This window comes from Staurois parvus, unplaced genomic scaffold, assembly GCF_062004578.1.
Source record: "Staurois parvus isolate SC_StPar_1 unplaced genomic scaffold, SC_StPar_1.0 ptg003388l, whole genome shotgun sequence".
Classification (NCBI taxonomy): Eukaryota; Metazoa; Chordata; class Amphibia; order Anura; family Ranidae; genus Staurois; species Staurois parvus.
This window is the reverse complement of record NW_028321184.1, coordinates 10,004-28,965: the sequence shown is the minus strand read 5'-3', so window position 1 is coordinate 28,965 and position 18,962 is coordinate 10,004. Positions and strand designations below refer to the sequence as shown.

The following is an 18,962-nucleotide window of genomic DNA, read 5'->3' as shown; positions in this document are numbered from 1 at the left end:
AAGGACCTGAATAATGCCCCTTGTGATAGCAATAAAGTTTACTGAAAATTTTTTTAAAAAGAGGTGTAAAAAAATGCGCAAATGAAAATGCACACATAGCAGAACACAGACTGGTAAGGGAAGGACAGACAGAGGAATATACAATGTAGCCGCAGGGTCCTGACGATGTCCATGTCACGTATCTTCAGGTCTGTCCACCAGGAGAGTATAGCTCTGAGCGGGACGGAGAGGTGAGACATGCGATGTGTGAACTGTATATATTGTTTTCTCCTCCCAATCAGAATCCTCCTTAGTCCATAGCTCCCAGGATTCTCAATGACCTGCATGGCCCATCCATTGTTTGAACCAACCAGGTAGTCCCAGGGCCGTGAATCGCTGGGTTTTATTGGCCCACGCAGTCCCTGTATAGATGGCGATGGGCTTTGAGCAGATACATTGTATGCCGAGACAAAGCATTGGACGCTGGACTGACTTCTGCTTCTCTCTATGTATGTTGATCTGTTGACAGCTGCCGTCTCCCCAGGGGCCCGGGGCCCGAATACTGTATGCTGCACTTGTCCATTTCTACACGTCTTGCTGAATAGAGAACCTCCGTCCCCGATCACCAGAGAACGCAACGTGCCTGAAGAACATCCTCCGCCACCGAACCACAGAGGGCCCGTCCATCACAGCGCCCGAAACGAGAACTGTCTGCGCCAATCGCAAACCAACTTCCCGCTAGGAACCTGGCAGGCTGAATATTGATTGGTTACCATGCATGGGAGGGGGGGGGGGGGGGGTAACACAGACTTTTTGTATTCCAGGCAGCTTAAAGGGTCACCCCACCCAAACTGACCTTTCAGCTTTTAGTAGATTCTGAAGAGTATAACCGCTGTTTATAGACATTTTAAGCTATTTTTTTTTTCTTTTTGGGAAAAATGAGAACATAATGAGGCTAAAAAGGAGGGGGGGGGGCGGTATTTTAGAACAAGAACAGGTCTAATGCAGGCCATAGATGGGTCGAAAATTGGCCGATTTTCGCACCGTTAGTGGGTTAATTGGTCGGCCTGGGGTTTTGGCACTGTTTTTTTTTATCGGTCAAGTTGGAAAAATTCACGGCCGATTTTGATGTTCAGCCGGTTTTCCCGGCAATGATGGGCCAATCGTTTTACCGATAAAAAAATCTGCGCATGAGCCGTGACCTGCAAGAAGAAGAAAAAGAAGAAGAAGAGGAAGCAGAAGAAAGAGAAGAAGAATTCCAGTCCGCTATTATATTTTATATGAAAAGTATTGCGGTTGCAACAATGTATCCATTTGTATCCGAATAAAAACATCTGTATCTGAAATGGATACAAATGGATACAAATGGATACAAATGGATACATTGTTGCAACCGCAAGACTTTTTCATGTCAAATATAATAGCGGAGCTCTCTGCAGGGACAGAAGTAATTAAATGCCGCCGTAGACGGGTCAAAAAATCGTCCGATTTTTTTTACCGTTGGTGGTAACGTTGGCCGAATGACCGATTTTTCATTTTTTTAAAATAAAAAACGGCCGGTTTTCTACCCGTCTATGGCTGCATAAGCGACAAGAGCTCTTGTAGCCCTCAAAGCCCATTGCCTAGCTCCCAACTGTTCCCGATTTCGAGGGACCGTCCCCTCATTTCGAGGAACCGTCCCTCATTTCGAGGAACCGCCCCTCATTTCGAGGAACCGCCCCTCATTTCGAGGAACCGTCCCTCATTTCAAGGAACCATACCTCATTTCGAGGGACTGTCCCTGATTTCCTCCTCATTTGTCCTCATTTTGGTCAGATCTGTAACCAAAAAAGACCTTGCGAGGTGCTAAAGAACCAAAATAGTGTGTGAAAAATAAACAATTGTGAAATCCAACGTGTCTATAAAAACAATCTTCTCTCCCCTTTTTACCAGAAGCTGAACACCCAACGAGTATCTCATTCATAGAAAATGTAAAAAAAAAAAAAAAGTGCAGCGAAATATCAATGGCGGCGTCCAGGGGCGACTAACCATTCGAGAACTCGGGCACTGCCCGAGGGCCCGGGGTCAGTAGGGGGCCCCATGAGATGCCCCTGGTACCTTTCCTTGGCTTTTTCATAGGCATTTTTGGGTGTGGGCAAGAACAAAGGGGCCCCATGATCCCCTATTGCCCGGGGCCCCATGAGTTGTCAGTCCGCCCCTGGCAACGTCAATAGACATCCTAAAAATTCTGAATGATTCTTGAAAAAATCAGTTTCACGTATAGAACGCCTCTTGCGACACTATCCTTCATCACCAGCACACCGCTGCGATTTTAAAAAAAAAATCGCTAGATTTGTGTGCAATTTCAGCGCGATTTCTGAAGACTTTACTGCGATTTCTCGCAATTTGCGGCGCGATTTCCATTCTGTTCTATGTATATGAATTCGCAATAAAACTGCAGAAAAAGTCACGCGAGGACTACTTTCGAAACGGCGCCGCAGCAAATCGCACGCGTAAAGCGAATGACCTTCACATTCATTAGATGCGATTTCAGGCGCGGTTTCAATTGGCAAATCGCAGCGGTGTGACCGGGCAATAAAATAGTTTCTGCAATTTTGTTGCGATTTCACATGGAATAGGATGGAAATCGCACTACAATTTTGTAAGAATTTGTTTAAATCGAATAAATTAATTTGCATCATATTCTATGTAGATGAAATCGCAACAAAACTGCACAAAAAAAAAAAATTAAACAAAAAAAAAAAAAAATCGACCTTGTGCGATTTGTCATGTTATCAGAGTGTTTTATAATCGCCGGCAGAATCGCGGCGGTTCTTCCCGCGATTCAAAATGCCCCTGTGCGAACGGAGCCTAGAAAATGCAATAATACACAATGGAAATACAATAAACAGAATAAAAAAAAAAAAAAAAAAAATAATTAAAAAATAAATAAATAAAAGATATAAAAATCAGAAAAGGATACATAATGTATATAGGAAATCATAAACTATAAATTCATAAATTCGGATTGATTTGGATTAATATATAAAATGTAACAAATCCAGATTATAAAATGTACAGAAAAAATATTTTATGTCGCCTGTAATCCAACGATACAAAGTCGTCCTATCAGAAGATATAAAAGTCTAGAATAAAAAAAAATGCTTTTAATCGATCGTGACGGCCACAGGGCTGTAGAATATAAATGTAATAAAGGAAAAACTTTTTTGAAACATTTTTTGTATCTTTTTTTTTTTTTTTTTTAAACGAATATTTTTTTGTTTGTAATGAAAAAGGACCCAATGTGCAGCCAATCGTCAGCCTTGCCGTCTGCAGTCTGGTCTGTATCGGGTTATCCTTTGCTCTCTGCCCCCCCCCCCCCCTCCTCCTTCCTAGACACGGGCAGAACGAATACATTTGTTTCGATTCGGATCGATTTTGCCAAGTTACTAATGAAATTAGTTTCGTTTTGTTTTGCTTCCTGTGCTCATTTCTGACCGGATTCAAATTTTTCCAATGGATTTAAAGTATTCAAATCGAATTTGGATCAAAAATATCGAATTTGGATCTCTCCGTCACTCTGATCCCTCTTCCTGTCAGCATGCTCCTTGCACGGCCAATTGGCTCCTTGTGCTGCTTCTCCCTCCCATAGTCTGAGCTCAGCTGTACGAGGACTGGCAACCTGTGAATGGACAGTGAAAGAACGAACAGCATAATGCTGAGCTAATCTCTCCAACACTCTGATCTCTCCTCCTGTCAGCATGCTGCTTTTCACAGATGATTGGCTCTTTGCACTGCTTCTCCCTCCCTCAGTCCAAGCTCAACTGTACAGAGAATGTGGCTGGACAGTGAAAGGAGAGGCAGCACAGTGATGAGCTCATCTCTCTGTCACTCAGATCCCTCCTCCTGGCAGCATGCGCCTTCACACAGCCAGTTGGCTCCTTGTGCTGCTTCTCCCTCCCCCAGTCCAAGCTCAAATGTACAGGGACTGCCAGCCTGTGACTGGACAGTGAAAGGAGAAGCAGCCTAGTGATAAGCTCATCTGTCATTCCGATCCCCCCACCTGCCAGCATGCTCCTTTGCGCAGCCGATTGGCTCCTTGTGCTGCTTCTCCCTCCCCCAGTCCGAGCTCTGCTGTACAGGGACTGCCAGCCTCTGACTGGACAGTAAAAGGAGAAGCAGCACAGTGATGAGCTCATCTCTCCATCACCCTGAGCTCTCCACCTGTCAGCATGCTCCTTCACACAGCCAGTTAGCTCCTTGTGCTGCTTCTCCCTCCCCAGTCCAAGCTCAGCTGTACAGGGACTGCCAGCCTCTGACTGGGCAGTAAAAGGAGAAGCAGCACAGTGATGAGCTCATCTCTCCATCACCCTGATCTCTCCACCTGTCAGCATGCTCCTTTGCGCAGCTGGTTGGCTCCATGTGCTGCTTCTCCCTCCCCCAGTCTAAGCTGAGCTGTACAGGGACTGCCAGCCTGTGACTGGACAGTGAAAGGAGAAGCAGTGAATTCAGAGCCTCCTTCATTTGTGATGTTCTACGTTTCCTGGAGTTCAGTGAGAAGATGAACATTCTATAAAACAAGCGACATAATTGCAGCAATCGGCTGATCTGGGCGATGCGGGGCCCCTGGTATGGAGTCCTATACAGAGGAGGATTATGGGTGACGGAGGCTGGTCAAGCAGGAGGCATCAGCTGTCATTGCTGGGAGCGGCCCCAGCAGCAGAATACTTCTCTGGTGTCATCGGATATTACCGTCATCTCCTGACTGACACCAGCCCACCCCGGATCCAGGGAAGGAGGAACGCCGACATCCAAACCCAACAACTGCAACATCCTGATGTCATCCAAAACCTACTCTGTGTTCATTCTAATCTTCCCTGGTGACCCCACCATGAAGGGCCTTGCTCAGGCACTTCCTGTTATAGGGTGACAACGCTTCCTTGTCTTCCAGTTGGGCTCCTCCGTTGTCACCATGTAGTCCTGCCCTTAAAAAGGTCCTTGTTCAGGCAATTCCTGCTATAGGGTGACACCGCTGTGTCCCTGTCTTCCCATTGGGCTCCTCCATTGTCATCCTGGTGATCCTGCCATAAAAATCCTTGTTGAGGCACTTCCTGTTATAGGGTGACAACGCTCCATCCCTGTCTTCCAGTTTAGTTTCTCCACTGTCACCCTGTGATGCTGCCCCCAAAGGTCCGTGGTCAGACACTTCCTGTTATAGGGTGACACTGCTGTGTCCCTGTATTCCCATTGGGCTCCTCCATTGTCATCCTGGTTATCCTGCCATGAAGGTCTTTGTTTAGGCACTTCCTATTATAGGGTGACAACGCTCCGTCCTTGTCTGCCCATTGGGCTCCTCCATTGTCATCCTGGTGATCCCACCATTAAGGTCCTTGTTCAGGCACTTCCTGTTATAGGGTGACAACGCTGTGCCCTGTTCATTCTGTAATCCAATGGTGCCACCGATGATTTCAAAAATCGGTCGTTTTTCACGAATTTTTCAGCATGACTCGATAAACAAAATGGGGAGGAGCCATAAAAATCTGCCGGTGCCATTGGCCACTAACAGAGTGAAAATCGTCCGGTGCCATTGACCTACTAACAGCGAAAATCGTCCGGTGCCATTGACCCCACTAACAGAGTGAAAATCGTCCGGTGCCATTGACCCCACTAACAGAGCGAAAATCGTCCGGTGTCATTGACCCCACTAACAGAGCGAAAATCGTCCGGTGTCATTGACCCCACTAACAGAGTGAAAATCGTCCGGTGTCATTGACCCCACTAACAGAGCGAAAATCGTCCGGTGTCATTGACCCCACTAACAGAGTGAAAATCGTCCGGTGTCATTGACCCCACTAACAGAGTGAAAATCGTCCGGTGCCATTGACCCCACTAACAGAGCGAAAATCGTCCGGTGTCATTGGCCACTAACAGAGTGAAAATCGGCCGGTTCTATTGACCCCACTAACAGAGGGAAAATCGTCCGGTGTCATTGACCCCACTAACAGAGTGAAAATCGTCCGGTGTCATTGACCCCACTAACAGAGCGAAAATCGTCCGGTGTCATTGACCCCACTAACAGAGTGAAAATCGTCCGGTGTCATTGACCCCACTAACAGAGTGAAAATCGTCCGGTGCCATTGACCCCACTAACAGAGCGAAAATCGTCCGGTGTCATTGACCCCACTAACAGAGCGAAAATCGTCCGGTGTCATTGACCCCACTAACAGAGTGAAAATCGTCCGGTGTCATTGACCCCACTAACAGAGTGAAAATCGTCCGGTGCCATTGACCCCACTAACAGAGTGAAAATCGTCCGGTGTCATTGACCCCACTAACAGAGTGAAAATCGTCCGGTGTCATTGGCCACTAACAGAGTGAAAAATCGGCCGGTTCTATTGACCCCACTAACAGAGGGAAAATCGTCCGGTGTCATTGACCCCACTAACAGAGTGAAAATCGTCCGGTGTCATTGACCCCACTAACAGAGTGAAAATCGCCCAGTGCCATTGCCCACTAACAGAGCAAAAATCGGCCGGTGCCATTGCCCACTAACAGAGTGAAAATCGGCCGGTGCCATTGGCCACTAACAGAGTGAAAATCGGCCGGTTCTATTGACCCCACTAACAGAGCGAAAAATCGGCTGATTATTCTTAGGTCTGACTTTTGAATGAAAAATCGTTCGGAAATCGACCCACGTATGGCCGGCTAAGGATAGGTTCACATCTCTGCATATTGGGAAGCGCATTTCTGTACAATGAGATCCTGCCGCCGGTGTTCCTGCATTGTGGTGATCGGTGAAATGGATTCGATTTATTCCGGCGGTTTGTGGAATCAAATATTTATATACTGCAACATGACGCTGACAGCGGGGCGGCCAGGGGGTGGCAGCACTGAGTCCGTGAAAGACGAGGATGGCTCCTGTGTCGGGGATCCTCACCGCTGCTGAATCAGCACCTGGATGACTGCAGACGCCGCCAGGACAGATGCCGCAATCCAATCCCGGCATCTCATTACAGGCTCTGCTCAGGGAAATCTCTGATCCTTCAATGACCCCGATCATCGCACGGCGCCAATGTGGAGAGACATGAAGGAGAGATCCCGTCCAGCACTACATGTTACAATGTATCCAAACCAAGGAACAAAAATGTTATACACTACATAGCCATAAGTATTGGTCGGCCGGGCTTCCCACACACGACCTTTAATGGCCCTCCAGTCTTAGTCCGTAGGGTTCAATATTGAGTTGGCCCCGCCCTTTCCACGCACATGACCTTTAATGGCCCCCCAGTCTTAGTCCGTAGGGTTCAATATTGAGTTGGCCCCGCCCTTTGCAGCTATAACAGCTTCAACTCTTCTGGGAAGGCCGTCCACAAGGTTTAGGAGGGTGTCTATGGGAAGGTTGGACCATTCTTCCAGAAGCACATTTGTCAGGTCAGGCACTGATGTCGGGGGAGGAGGCCTGGCTCACAGTCTGCACTCTAATTCATCCCAAAGGTGTTCTATGGGGTTGATGTCAGGACTCTGTGCAGGACAGTCAAGTTCCTCCACCCCAAACTGGCTCCTCCATGTTTTTACGGACCTTGCTTTGTGCGCTGGTGCGCAGTCATGTTGGGACAGGAAGGGGCCATCCCCAAACTCTTCCCACAAAGTTGGGAGCATGAAGGTATCCAAAATGTCGTCCCTTCACTAGAACTAGGGGGCCAACCCAATCCCTGAAAAACACCCCCACACCATAATCCCCCCTCCACCAAACTTTACACTTGGCACAATGCAGTCAGGCAAGTACTGTTCTCCTGGTAACCACCGAACCCAGACACGTCCATCAGATTGCCAGACAGAGAAGTGTGATTGGTCACTCCAGAGAACACGCCTCCTCTGCTCTAGAGTCCAGTGGCGGCGTGCTTTACACCACGGCATCCGACGCTTTGCATTGCACTTGGTGAGGGAAGGCTTGGATGCAGCTGCTCGGCCATGGAAACCCATTCCATGAAGCTCTCTACGCACTGTTGTTGGGCTCATCTGAAGGCCACACCAAGTTTGGAGGTCTTTAGCTATTGACTCTGCAGACAGTTGGCGACTTCTGCGCACTGTGAGCTTCAGCATGCGCTGACCTCGCCCTGTCATGTGACGTGGCCTACCACTTGGTGGCTGAGTGGCTGTTGTTCCCAGTTGCTTTGATCCCACTTTGTTATGATCCCACTAACAGTTGAGCGTGGAATATTTAGTAGCCAGGAAATGTCACAGATGGACTTATTGCCCAGGTGGCCACCTATCACGGGACCACGCTTGGAGTCACTGAGCTCCTGAGAGCGACCCATTCTTTCACCAATGTTTGTAGAAGCAGTCTGCATGCCTAGGGGCTTGATTGTATACACCTTTGTCCATGGAGGGGATTGGAACACCTGAATCACATGATATGGAGGGGATTGGAACACCTGAATCACATGATATGGAGGGGATTGGAACACCTGAATCACATGATATGGAGGGGATTGGAACACCTGAATCACATGATATGGAGGGGATTGGAACATCTGAATCACATGATATGGAGGGGATTGGAACACCTGAATCACATGATTGGGAGGGGATTGGAACACCTGAATCACGATTGGGAGGGGATTGGAACACCTGAATCACATGATATGGAGGGGATTGGGACACCTGAATCACATGATATGGAGGGGATTGGAACACCTGAATCACATGATTGGGAGGGGATTGGGACACCTGAATCACATGATTGGGAGGGGATTGGGACACCTGAATCACATGATATGGAGGGCGGGGCCAATACTTTAGGCAATATAGTGTATATCACAGCTGATGAGTCCTTTGATGTGGTGGCTGCATTTGTTTTCTCTTTTTTCAGCCTTGTGTTCTTCTATTTTCACCTGCGAGTAAGGCTACATCGTTCACAGACACCTGCGCGTTTCCAGAACGGACACAACAACACATGAAAAATGCGCTACAAACGTCCCTCGCGCTTGCTATGCCATCCATTTTTCACAGTGGTAGACGTTCATTTTCCCACCTCTCTTGTCACACTACAAGACGTGCCCAGGGCTGGGACAGGGGGTGGGCAGGAGGGGCAACTGCCCTCAGCGTTGTGCTATTATATGAGGTGGGGGGGGGGGGACCACGAGGAGATTGGGGGGAAGGGGAAATTGGTGGGAGGCAGAGGCTTAGAATCGCTCTAGGAGGGAAATTTGGGGAGTGTTGATTTGGGGTAATTTGTGTTGGGAGGAGGGAAGAGGATTTGCACTAGTAGGGGAGATTTGGGTGGGTTGCGCTAGCAAAAGTGCTATGGTAGGGCGGGGGGAATTTGTGCTCGGAGGGGAATTTTTTTTTTTTGGCGGGGGATTTGTGTGGTAGAGATGGTTAGAGCGTATTTGTGCTAGGTGGGGAAATTTAGGGGGGGATATTGGTGTTGGAATGGAGGAATCTGGAGGTGGGGGGGGGGGGGATTTGTGCTAGAAGGGTAAATGTGGGGAGGGTGGTGGCAGGGGCGGAGTGACCATTCGAACCCCCTGCTTGGCTGATAAAACCCGGAACCTGATTGGCTGCGCCAGACCTTGCACCATGCAGTTTTAGTAAATGACCCCCTTTATGGCGATCGCGGTAACACGCAGATTTGGCGTTTTCATTTTGTCAGTTAATCCCATTATGGTCAGAAAAGAGAAGGAGGACGATGGATCAATATTTGACTTCCTGAGCAGGACGACGATTTATGCCGAGCGAGGACTTTGGACCATCAGCGATTCCTCGCAAGAATGACTTCTACCAAGAATATCAGTTGGCTTGCCAACACCAACCCCCCCACCCCGCCACCCACCGACACACGGCCCTGTCCGCCAGTTTGTGAAAATACATCTTTGCAATTTTTTTTTTTAAATTCCGGCAAAAGAAAAAAAAAAAAAAAAAAAAATCGGGAATGTATCCAAATAATGGAAATAAAAAAAAATGAAAAAAAATATTATATATACAGTATATATATGAGTTTGCATGTTCTCCCTGTGCCTGCGTGGGTTTCCTCCGGGTACTCCGGTTTCCTTACACACTCCAAAGACATGCTGGTAGGTTAATTGGCTCCTGTCTAGATTGTCCTAGTTTCATCCCTGGCCATGCGGGATCTCCTGCATGTGGGGGGAGGGGGGGGGGGGTTGGGGAAAGACCTGGCAAATAATTGCTAAAAGAATTCATGGAAAAAAGTCGCTTACGAGTGACGGTCCATGCAATCGCCAAGGGTCGGATACGACTGAATGGATGGATATATATATATCAGGGGCGGACTGACCATTTGGAAACTCGGGCACTGCCCGAGGGCCCGGAGTCAGTAGGGGGCCCCATGAGATGCCCCTGGTACCTTTTTCATAGTCTTTTTTGAGTTTGGGCAAGGACACAGGGGCCCCATGATCCCCTATTGCTCAGGGGCCCCATGAGTTGTCAGTCCGCCTCTGATATATATATATATAAATATTTGTTTATTTTTTCTCCATTATTTGGATACATTCCCAAATGTTTTTGTTTTGCCAGAATTAAAAAAAAATAAAAAATTCGGAATGTATCCACATAATGGATATATATATTTTTTAAATGTTCCCTTTTTTTGGATACATTCCCAATTAAAAAAAAAAAAAAAACAAATTGCAAAGATGTGTTGTCGGTGGGGGCAAGCCAATCGATATTCTTGGTGGAAGTCATTCTTGCGAGGAATCGCTGATGGTCCAAAGTCCTCGTTCAGAATAAATCGGCGTCCTGCTCAGGAAGTCAAATATTGATCCATCGTCCTCCTTCTCCTGTTTTCTGACCATAATGGGATTAACAGAGACAAAATTAAAACACCTACAGGAAGGGGCGGAGACCAGACCAGTCCCCCTGCTGCTCTCTCTGCTTGCGCAGGGGGACTGGTCTGGTCTTCACCTCCTTCTTGTAGTTATCTGCAGGCAGAGTGTAGTGGGTGGAGCCTTCCCACAGCTCCACTCTTACTCCTTGAACAGGGTGACCGGTCTGGTCTTTGTCCCCTTCTATAGTGGGTGGAGCCTTCTGTGCCCCTCCCACAGCTCCGCTCCTCACTCCTTGTGCAGGGTGGCCGGTCTGGTCTTTGCCCCCTTCTATAGTGGGTGGAGCCTTCTGTGCCCCTCCCACAGCTCCGCTCTCACTCCTTGTGGCTGGTCTGGTCTTTGCCCCCTTCTATAGTGGGTGGAGCCTTCTTTGCCCCTCCCACAGCTCCACTCTCACTCCTTGAACAGAGTGACCGGTCTGGTCACTGCCCCCTTCTGTAGTGGGTGGAGCTTTCTGTGCCCCTCCCACAGCTCCGCTCTCACTCCTTGTGCCTGGTCTTTTCCCTCTTCTATAGTGGGTGGAGCCTTCTGTGCCCCTCCCACAGCTTCGCTCTCACTCCTTGTGCCTGGTCTGGTCTTTTCCCCTTCTATAGTGGGTGGAGCCTTATGTGCCCCTCCCACAGCTCCGCTCTCACTCCTTGTGCCTGGTCTGGTCATTGCCCCCCTTTATAGTGGGTGGAGCCTTCTGTGCCCCTCTCACAGCTCCGCTCTCATTCCTTGTGCCTGGTCTGGTCATTGCCCCCCTTTATAGTGGGTGGAGCCTTCTGTGCCCCTCCCACAGCTCCGCTCTCATTCCTTGTGCCTGGTCTTGTCTTTGCCCCCCTTTATAGTGGGTGGAGCCTTCTGTGCCCCTCCCACAGCTCCGCTCTCATTCCTTGTGCCTGGTCTGGTCTTTGCCCCCTTCTGTAGCGGGTGGAGCCTTCTGTGTCCCTCCCACAGCTCCGCTCTCACTCCTTGAACAGGGTAACCGATCTGGTCTTTGCCCCGTCTATAGTGGGTGGAGCCTCCTGTGCCCCTCCCACACCTCCGCTCTCTGAACAGGCTATGTGCAGCACAGCGCCGATGTCACTGCTACTTTTACAAGGTAATATCTGGGTTTGCCAAAGCATTGCAACGCACACAAAGAGGGCCTACATCCTTTGTAACTACCGAGGACCACACTAGGAAAGTTCTTGTGACCCGGCTGTTCTCCTTCCGGAGATTTCTCTGACAAATGCTACATTGTGTTACATTGTTACAGATCAGGAATACACAAGATCGCTGGCTTTGGTTCCTCCGGCGTTCCCCGTGTATTGGCTGTACTGATGAGGATTGCTGCAGTGCCATCGAGGCTGGAAGGCGTCCTGGGGAGCGCTGAGCACACGTCGGCAGCGAGCGGAGGGGTTGGTACGGCGGGGAAGGGAAGGAGGGAGGAGGGAGAGGAGATACAGCAGCAGCTCAACACACAAGCCTGGCTGGAAGATGCTTCAACAAGAGGGGCCGGGAACAAGGCCAGGGATACGTGGGGGTCTCCTGACCAGGGAGGGCGATGAGACCGGCAAAGGGGGGGGGGTCTACCGTAAGCTCCAAGGGTAACGGTGCCACCCCCCCGATAAAACATCCCGCCACCTGCCAATGCTATTAATAGGGAAGACATCGCAGGGCCGGAAATTTTCCCCCGAAAAAGGTGACAACCTTATGCACGGGTAGGTAAAATGAGGACAAGGGATGCAAAATGAGGACAAGGGTGGGGGAGGGGTTAAAAAATTAATCAAAAATTCTGCCGGGTGATAAAATGATAACAAAAAGGGGGGCAGGGGACAACCCAAAAAAAAAAAAAACTGGTGCAAATTTTCCCGCATCCTGTCCGCACTCCAAGCACTAAATCAACTGCATCCAGCCACACCGTCTAGCAGATGCCAGGAGCCAATGGCAGGGCTGTCGGCTTTCCAGGAGACCCGTGATTGGCCGAGAGGAAGAGCCCCTTGGGAGAGAGGGACTGAGATAGAATAAATGGAAGAAGAAGAGCCCCCCCCCTTTTCCCTCCCTCCCCACCTTCCCCAGCTGTGTGACTTCAGGTCTGCAACCAGCATCCACTCCAACACACATTATACATAATTCACATACGGCAAGCCGGCTGCAACTTGTACCCAAGACCCCCCCCCCCGCATCACCCCGGGACCCCCCTGGCATGTTGTACCCCCATGCCAACACTCTTTAAGAAGCTGCAGCCTACCCCATAGACCCCCAACCAACCAATTGTAATCCTAAAGCCCCCCCCCCCCCAAAAAAAAGGTTCCTTCGCCGCTTCGTGGGGTCCTCAGGATGGCTACACCGACTGAAAGAAGTGGAGCAGGTAGGGAGCCTTGCCTGATTGACAATTTTTACACCTTTGGGGGGGGGGGGGGACCTGGTCTGCATGGATCTGCAATGTCTGTTTTGGGTGTGCATGGGGGCCCTTTAAATGTCACATGGCTGGAGGGCTGGAGGGGTTAAAAATGAATTCCGCAGCTGCTAAATGATTTACTGAGCAAGAACCGGATCAGCATAATGGGTCATGTAAAGTCAAGGAGATGAAACTGATTAGGGGCCCTTAACGGTTTTCTTAAGGAGGGGCCCCAACTTTAAAGACGTTCTGCAGGGAAGTAGAAGAAGTGGCTTGCCGCAGCCAGCCTTAAAGGCACCCCCCACCCCCTCCGTCACTATCTATACTGCAGGTGCAATGCAGTCCTCGGCTTCCCAGCATCCAGTCCTTCAGTCCTCCGGTCCTCCAGTCCTCCTCCACTCACTATACTGCTCTCAGAGGTTCATTCAGACCAGGCAGGTTGTCACACCAGACTGAGGATGACCCTCCAGGATGAAGGAGAAGGACTCCCAGCACTGCAGAAGACAGTCATACCTGCAGACCAGCATGTCACCCCCACTCCTCCCCCCCCCCCCCCACATCCATTTAAAGTTGTGCACAGCAATTACCCCGCGTTAACCCCCGCTGGATGGGGGAAATGATTGACAGTGTCATTGGGCGTTGGGGTGAGCAGAGCTCCTGAGTGAGGAGGGTGGAGGAGAGTGATGGAATTTGGGTGGAGATGAAGAATGAGGCTGTGTTCTGCATTCACTGCAGAGAGACATTTGGGAGGGGGGGGGGGGGGGGGGAATCTGTCCTGAGATGTGTGCAGGATCAAGGTGAGACTCCCAACTACAAACATTTCTATTTTTATTGGAAGCTACGAATAGTGAAACCTGATAGAGAGACAGAAAATTGAGAAACAGAGAGAGAGAGAGAGAGAGGGAGGGGGTAGAGAGAGGGGGGGAGAGAGGTGGAGGGGGGAGAGAGAGGGGGGGGGTAGAGAGAGGGGGGGAGAGAGGTGGAGGGGGGAGAGAGAGAGGGAAAGAGAGAGGGAGAGAGGGAAAGAGGGGAGAGAGGGAAAGAGGGGAGAGAGGGAAAGAGGGGAGAGAGGGAAAGAGAGTGGGAGGGGAGAGGGAGAGGGGGGAGAGGGAGAGAGAGGGGGGGAGAGAGAGAGGGGGGGGGAGAGAAGGTGAGAGGGGGGGCGAGAGAGAGAGGGATAAGGAGAGAGAGAGAAGGCGAGAGAGAGAGAGGGATAAGGAGAGAGAGAAGGCGAGAGAGAGAGGGATAAGGAGAGAGAGAAGGCGAGAGAGAGAAAAGACGAGAGAGAGAGAGAAAGAAAAGACAAGAGAGAGAGAGAGAAAAGACGAGAGAGAGAAAGAAAAGACGAGAGAGAGAGAGAGAGAAAGAAAAGACGAGAGAGAGAGAGAAAAGACGAGAGAGAGAGAAAAGACGAGAGAGAGAGAGAAAAGACGAGAGAGAGAGGGAAGGCGAGAGAGAGAAGGCGAGAGAGAGAGAAGGCGAGAGAGAGAGAAGGCGAGAGAGAGAGAAGGCGAGAGAGATGGAAGGAGAGAGAGGAGAGAGAAGGGGAGAGAGAGGGGGAGAAAAAGGAAAGAGAGAGAAAAGAGGAGAGAGAGAAGAGAGAGAAAATAGAAAAGGAGAGAACGAGAAAGAAGAAAAGAGAGAGAGAACAGACAGGAGAGAGAAAGAGAGAAAGAGAAAAGAGAGGGGAAAAGAAGAAAGGGAAGGACAGAGTGAAGCGATAGAAAGGAAAGATAGAAGGAGATAGAGGGAAAAAGTAAAAAAGAGAGAGTGCAGGAGAGAGACGAGTGATAGAGAAAGAGAGAGGAAGGGAGAGAAAAAGGGAGAGGAAAAAAGAAAAAAAAAAAAGAGAAAGAAAAATAGATCTGATTGATCCTGGGCACTAATGAAGGATTCTCTATGAATTGTACATTGAAAGCCACAGATGACGGAGCGTTGCTATGCACAATGGCGGTGATTCCAATGATCATTATTACACGGGATTTATATATATATATTATATAGCGCCAAGAGCACACGTAGCAAACACAGAGCTGTGCGCCCAGCCAATGGCAATAAGGCCCCCACCTCGGAGCTCTCCTTAAAACGCTTTTCACCTGGCTGCCACTTCTTCTGTACCCATTAACTCCCTGCCCAGACCAAGTATGTAGATGAGGAGAGGAGGATCGCTGGGAGTCAGTGACTGCAGACAACAGATTAGACCACCATTAATGATCATAAATTGAATAAAATCAACACTGAGGACAGAGATTGGTCAAGAAATCATCCAGGTGTGATCCTAGTCTCCCCAGACCAGCCCAGTCATATTGATCCTAGTCTCCCCAGACCAGCCCAGTCATGTTGATCCTAGCCTTTCTGGACCATTTCTGTCATGTTGATCTTCGCCTCCCCAGACCAGCCCTGTCATGTTGATCCTGGCCTACTTGGCCCATGCCCGTCATGTTGATCCTAGCCTTCCTGGACCAGCAACATCATGTTGATCCTAGCCTTCCTGGACCAGCCCTGTCATATTGATCCAAGGCTTCCTGGACCATGTTTGTCATGTTGATCCTAGCCTTCCTGGACCAGCCCCATCATGTTGATCCTGGCCTATTCTGACCAGCGCAGTCATGTTGATTCTAGCCTTCTTGGACCAGCCCTGTCATATTGATCCTAGCTTTCTTGGACCAGCCCTGTCATGTTGATCCTAGCCTTCCTGGACCAGCCCTGTCATATTGATCCTAGCTTTCCTGGACCAGCCCTGTCATGTTGATCCTAGCCTTCCTGGACCAGCCCTGTCATATTGATCCTAGCTTTCCTGGACCAGCCCTGTCATGTTGATCCTAGCCTTCCTGGACCAGCCCTGTCATATTGATCCTAGCTTTCCTGGACCAGCCCTGTCATGTTGATCCTAGCCTTCCTGGACCAGCCCTGTCATATTGATCCTAGCCTTCCTGGACCATCCCTGTCATATTGATCCTAGCCTTCCTGGACCAGCCCTGTCATATTGATCCTAGCCTTCCTGGACCAGCCCTGTCATGTTGATCCTGGCCTTCCAGAAACAGCTATCATGTAGTGTCAATGTCGAATGGCAGGCACCTATGATGAAAGGTTAATGGATGATGATAAGTGTCAGGGGCCAGTGGGACTACTACTACGGTTTGGGGGGAGATGATAAAGGTCAGGGGTCATTGCTGGAGGTCAGGGTCCGATGAAACACTCAGGGATAAATAATAAGGCTCAGAGAAAGATAAAGGTTAGGGATCGATGAGAAAAGGTCGGGGGGCGATATTAAAGATCAGCCCAATCATATCGCTGCACACAATTTGCACCAACTGCTGGCAGCAGAATTTCTATATATAGAGAATTATTGGAATTACATAATATATAAACCCTGATGAAGGGGGTACGTGGATCCCCAAAAAATGTGTCGGCTTTCTTGTTCTACCAATCAGCAGATTAACAACCTTTTTTGGACTTTGACCATCTGTGCAGCACATGGGTGCTTCTTTGTAGATGGCCCCCAACTCCCTTCCTCCCTGGGGGGGGGGGGGGGGAATTCTGGTACAGGTCAGCAACCGCATTACAATTGATGTGATTGATTGATGAGCCGGTTTTCCACAACAATGCATATTAATAATAGGGAATCTAGTGCCTCCTATGCATGTAACCAGAGATCAATAAACCAGGTCAATATAAAAGGTCAGGGACTGAGAAGAAAGGTCAGGGACCACTGTTCATTGCTAGTCCAGCATTCCTGGGTTATGGAGAATTCTGCATTGTCACCATATTAGTGAAGCAGTGACTTGCACAGGGAATTCTATCTGCGGAATTCTCCTGAATGAAGAATTGAGCTGTCACTGGTTAGGTCTCCCCCCTGGGTCTCCACATGGAATCTCGGAAAGAGAATCTCAGGAGTATGACTGATGGTGTTCTCCAGTGCCGGCTCCTCCTGGCTGCTGTGTGTGTCATACAGGACTTGGGCTATGCAGCTGTTCCATGGATGCAGCAATAATGAGTAGACCGAAACAGGCCACTGACCTATAAACAGGCCGGGTAGAAGCTGTTCTTAAAGATCTGCCAAACTAGCTTGCTGCTCCTAATCTTTAGGATGAGCAGTGACCCCCTACCGCTCCCAATCCCGGGACTGGTTAGTGTCCCAGTACCGCTCCCAATCCCCAGGCTGGTTAGTGTCCCAGTACCGCTCCCAATCCCGGGGCTCGTTAGTGTCCCAGTACCGCTCCCAATCCCCAGGCTGGTTAGTGTCCCAGTACCGCTCCCAATCCCAAGGCTGGTTAGTGTCCCAGTACCGCTCCCAATCCCCAGGTTGGTTAGTGTCCCAGTGCCGCTCCCAATCCCGTGACTGGTTAGTGTCCCAGTGCTGCTCCCAATCCCCGGGCTGGTTAGTGTCCCAGTGCCGCTCCCAATCCCCGGCCTGGTTAGTGTCCCAGTGCCGCTCCCAATCCCCGGGCTGGTTAGTGTCCCAGTGCCGCTCCCAATCCCGGGGCTCGTTAGTGTCCCAATGCCGCTCCCAATCCCGGGGCTGGTTAGTGTCCCAGTGCCGCTCCCAATCCCGGGACTTGTTAGTGTCCCAGTGCCGCTCCCAATCCTAGAACTGGTCAGTGTCCCAGTGCCGTTCCTAATTCACGGGCTGGTTAGTGTCCCAGTGCCGCTCCCAATCCTAAAACTGGTTAGTGTCCCAGTGCCGCTCTCAATCCCAGGACTGGTTAGTGTCCCAGTGCCGCTCCCAATCCCCGGGCTGGTTAGTGTCCCAGTGCCTCTCCCAATCCCCGGGCTGGTTAGTGTGCCAGTGCTGCTCCCAATCCTAGAACTGGTTAGTGTCCCAGTGCCGCTCTCAATCCCAGGACTGGTTAGTGTCCCAGTGCCGCTCCCAATCCCCGGGCTGGTTAGTGTCCCAGTGCTGCTCCCAATCCTAGAACTGGTTAGTGTCCCAGTGCCGCTCTCAATCCCAGGACTGGTTAGTGTCCCAGTGCCTTTCCCAATCCCCGGGCTGGTTAGTGTCCCGGTGCTGCTCCCAATCTCTGGGTTTGTTAGTGTCCCAGTGCTGCTCCCAATCCCCAAGCTGGTCAGTGTCCCAGTGCCGCTCTCAATCCCAGGACTGGTTAGTGTCCCAGTGCCGCTCCCAATCCCCGGGCTGGTTAGTGTCCCAGTGCCGCTCCCAATCCTAGAACTGGTTAGTGTCCCAGTGCCGCTCCCAATCCCCAGGCTGGTTAGTATCCCAGTGCTGCTCCCAATCCCCAGGCTGGTTAGTGTCCCAATGCCGCTCCCAATCCCCGGGCTGGTTAGTGTCCCAATGCCGCGCCCAATTCCCAGACTGGTTAGTGTCCCAGTGCCGCTCCCAATCCCCGGACTGGTTAGTGTCCCAGTGCCTTTCCCAATCCCCAGGCTGGTTAGTGTCCCAGCGCCGCTCCCAATCCCCGGGCTGGTTAGTGTCCCAGTGCCTCTCCCAATTCCCAGGCTGGTCAGTGTCCCAGTGCCGCAACCAGTTCTCGGGCTGGTTAGTGTCCCAGTGCCGCTCCCAATCCCCGGGCTGGTTAGTGTCCCAGTGCCGCGCCCAATTCCCGGGCTGGTTAGTGTCCCAGTGCCGCTCCCAATCCCTGGGCTGGTCAGTGTCCCAGTGCCGCTGCCAATCCCTGGGCTGGTCAGTGTCCCAAGACTACTCCCAATCCCTGGGCTGGTTAGAGTTCCAGGATTTCTCCCAATCCCTGGGCTGGTTAGTGCCCCAGGACTGCTCCCAATCTATGGGTTGATCAGTGACCTGATACTACACCCAATATCTGAGCTGGTCATTGACC

At 50.3% G+C, this 18,962-nt stretch overlaps 1 long non-coding RNA gene across 1 annotated transcript; it reads left to right on the top strand.

Annotated features, from left to right (window-relative positions):
• Positions 1 to 103: 103 nt before the first annotated feature.
• LOC149428222 (uncharacterized) lies at positions 104 to 3,191 on the top strand. The gene is made up of 2 exons (XR_016310835.1): positions 104 to 230; positions 509 to 3,191. It is a non-coding gene; the product is annotated as an uncharacterized LOC149428222 (long non-coding RNA).
• The last annotated feature ends 15,771 nt before the right edge of the window (positions 3,192 to 18,962 follow it).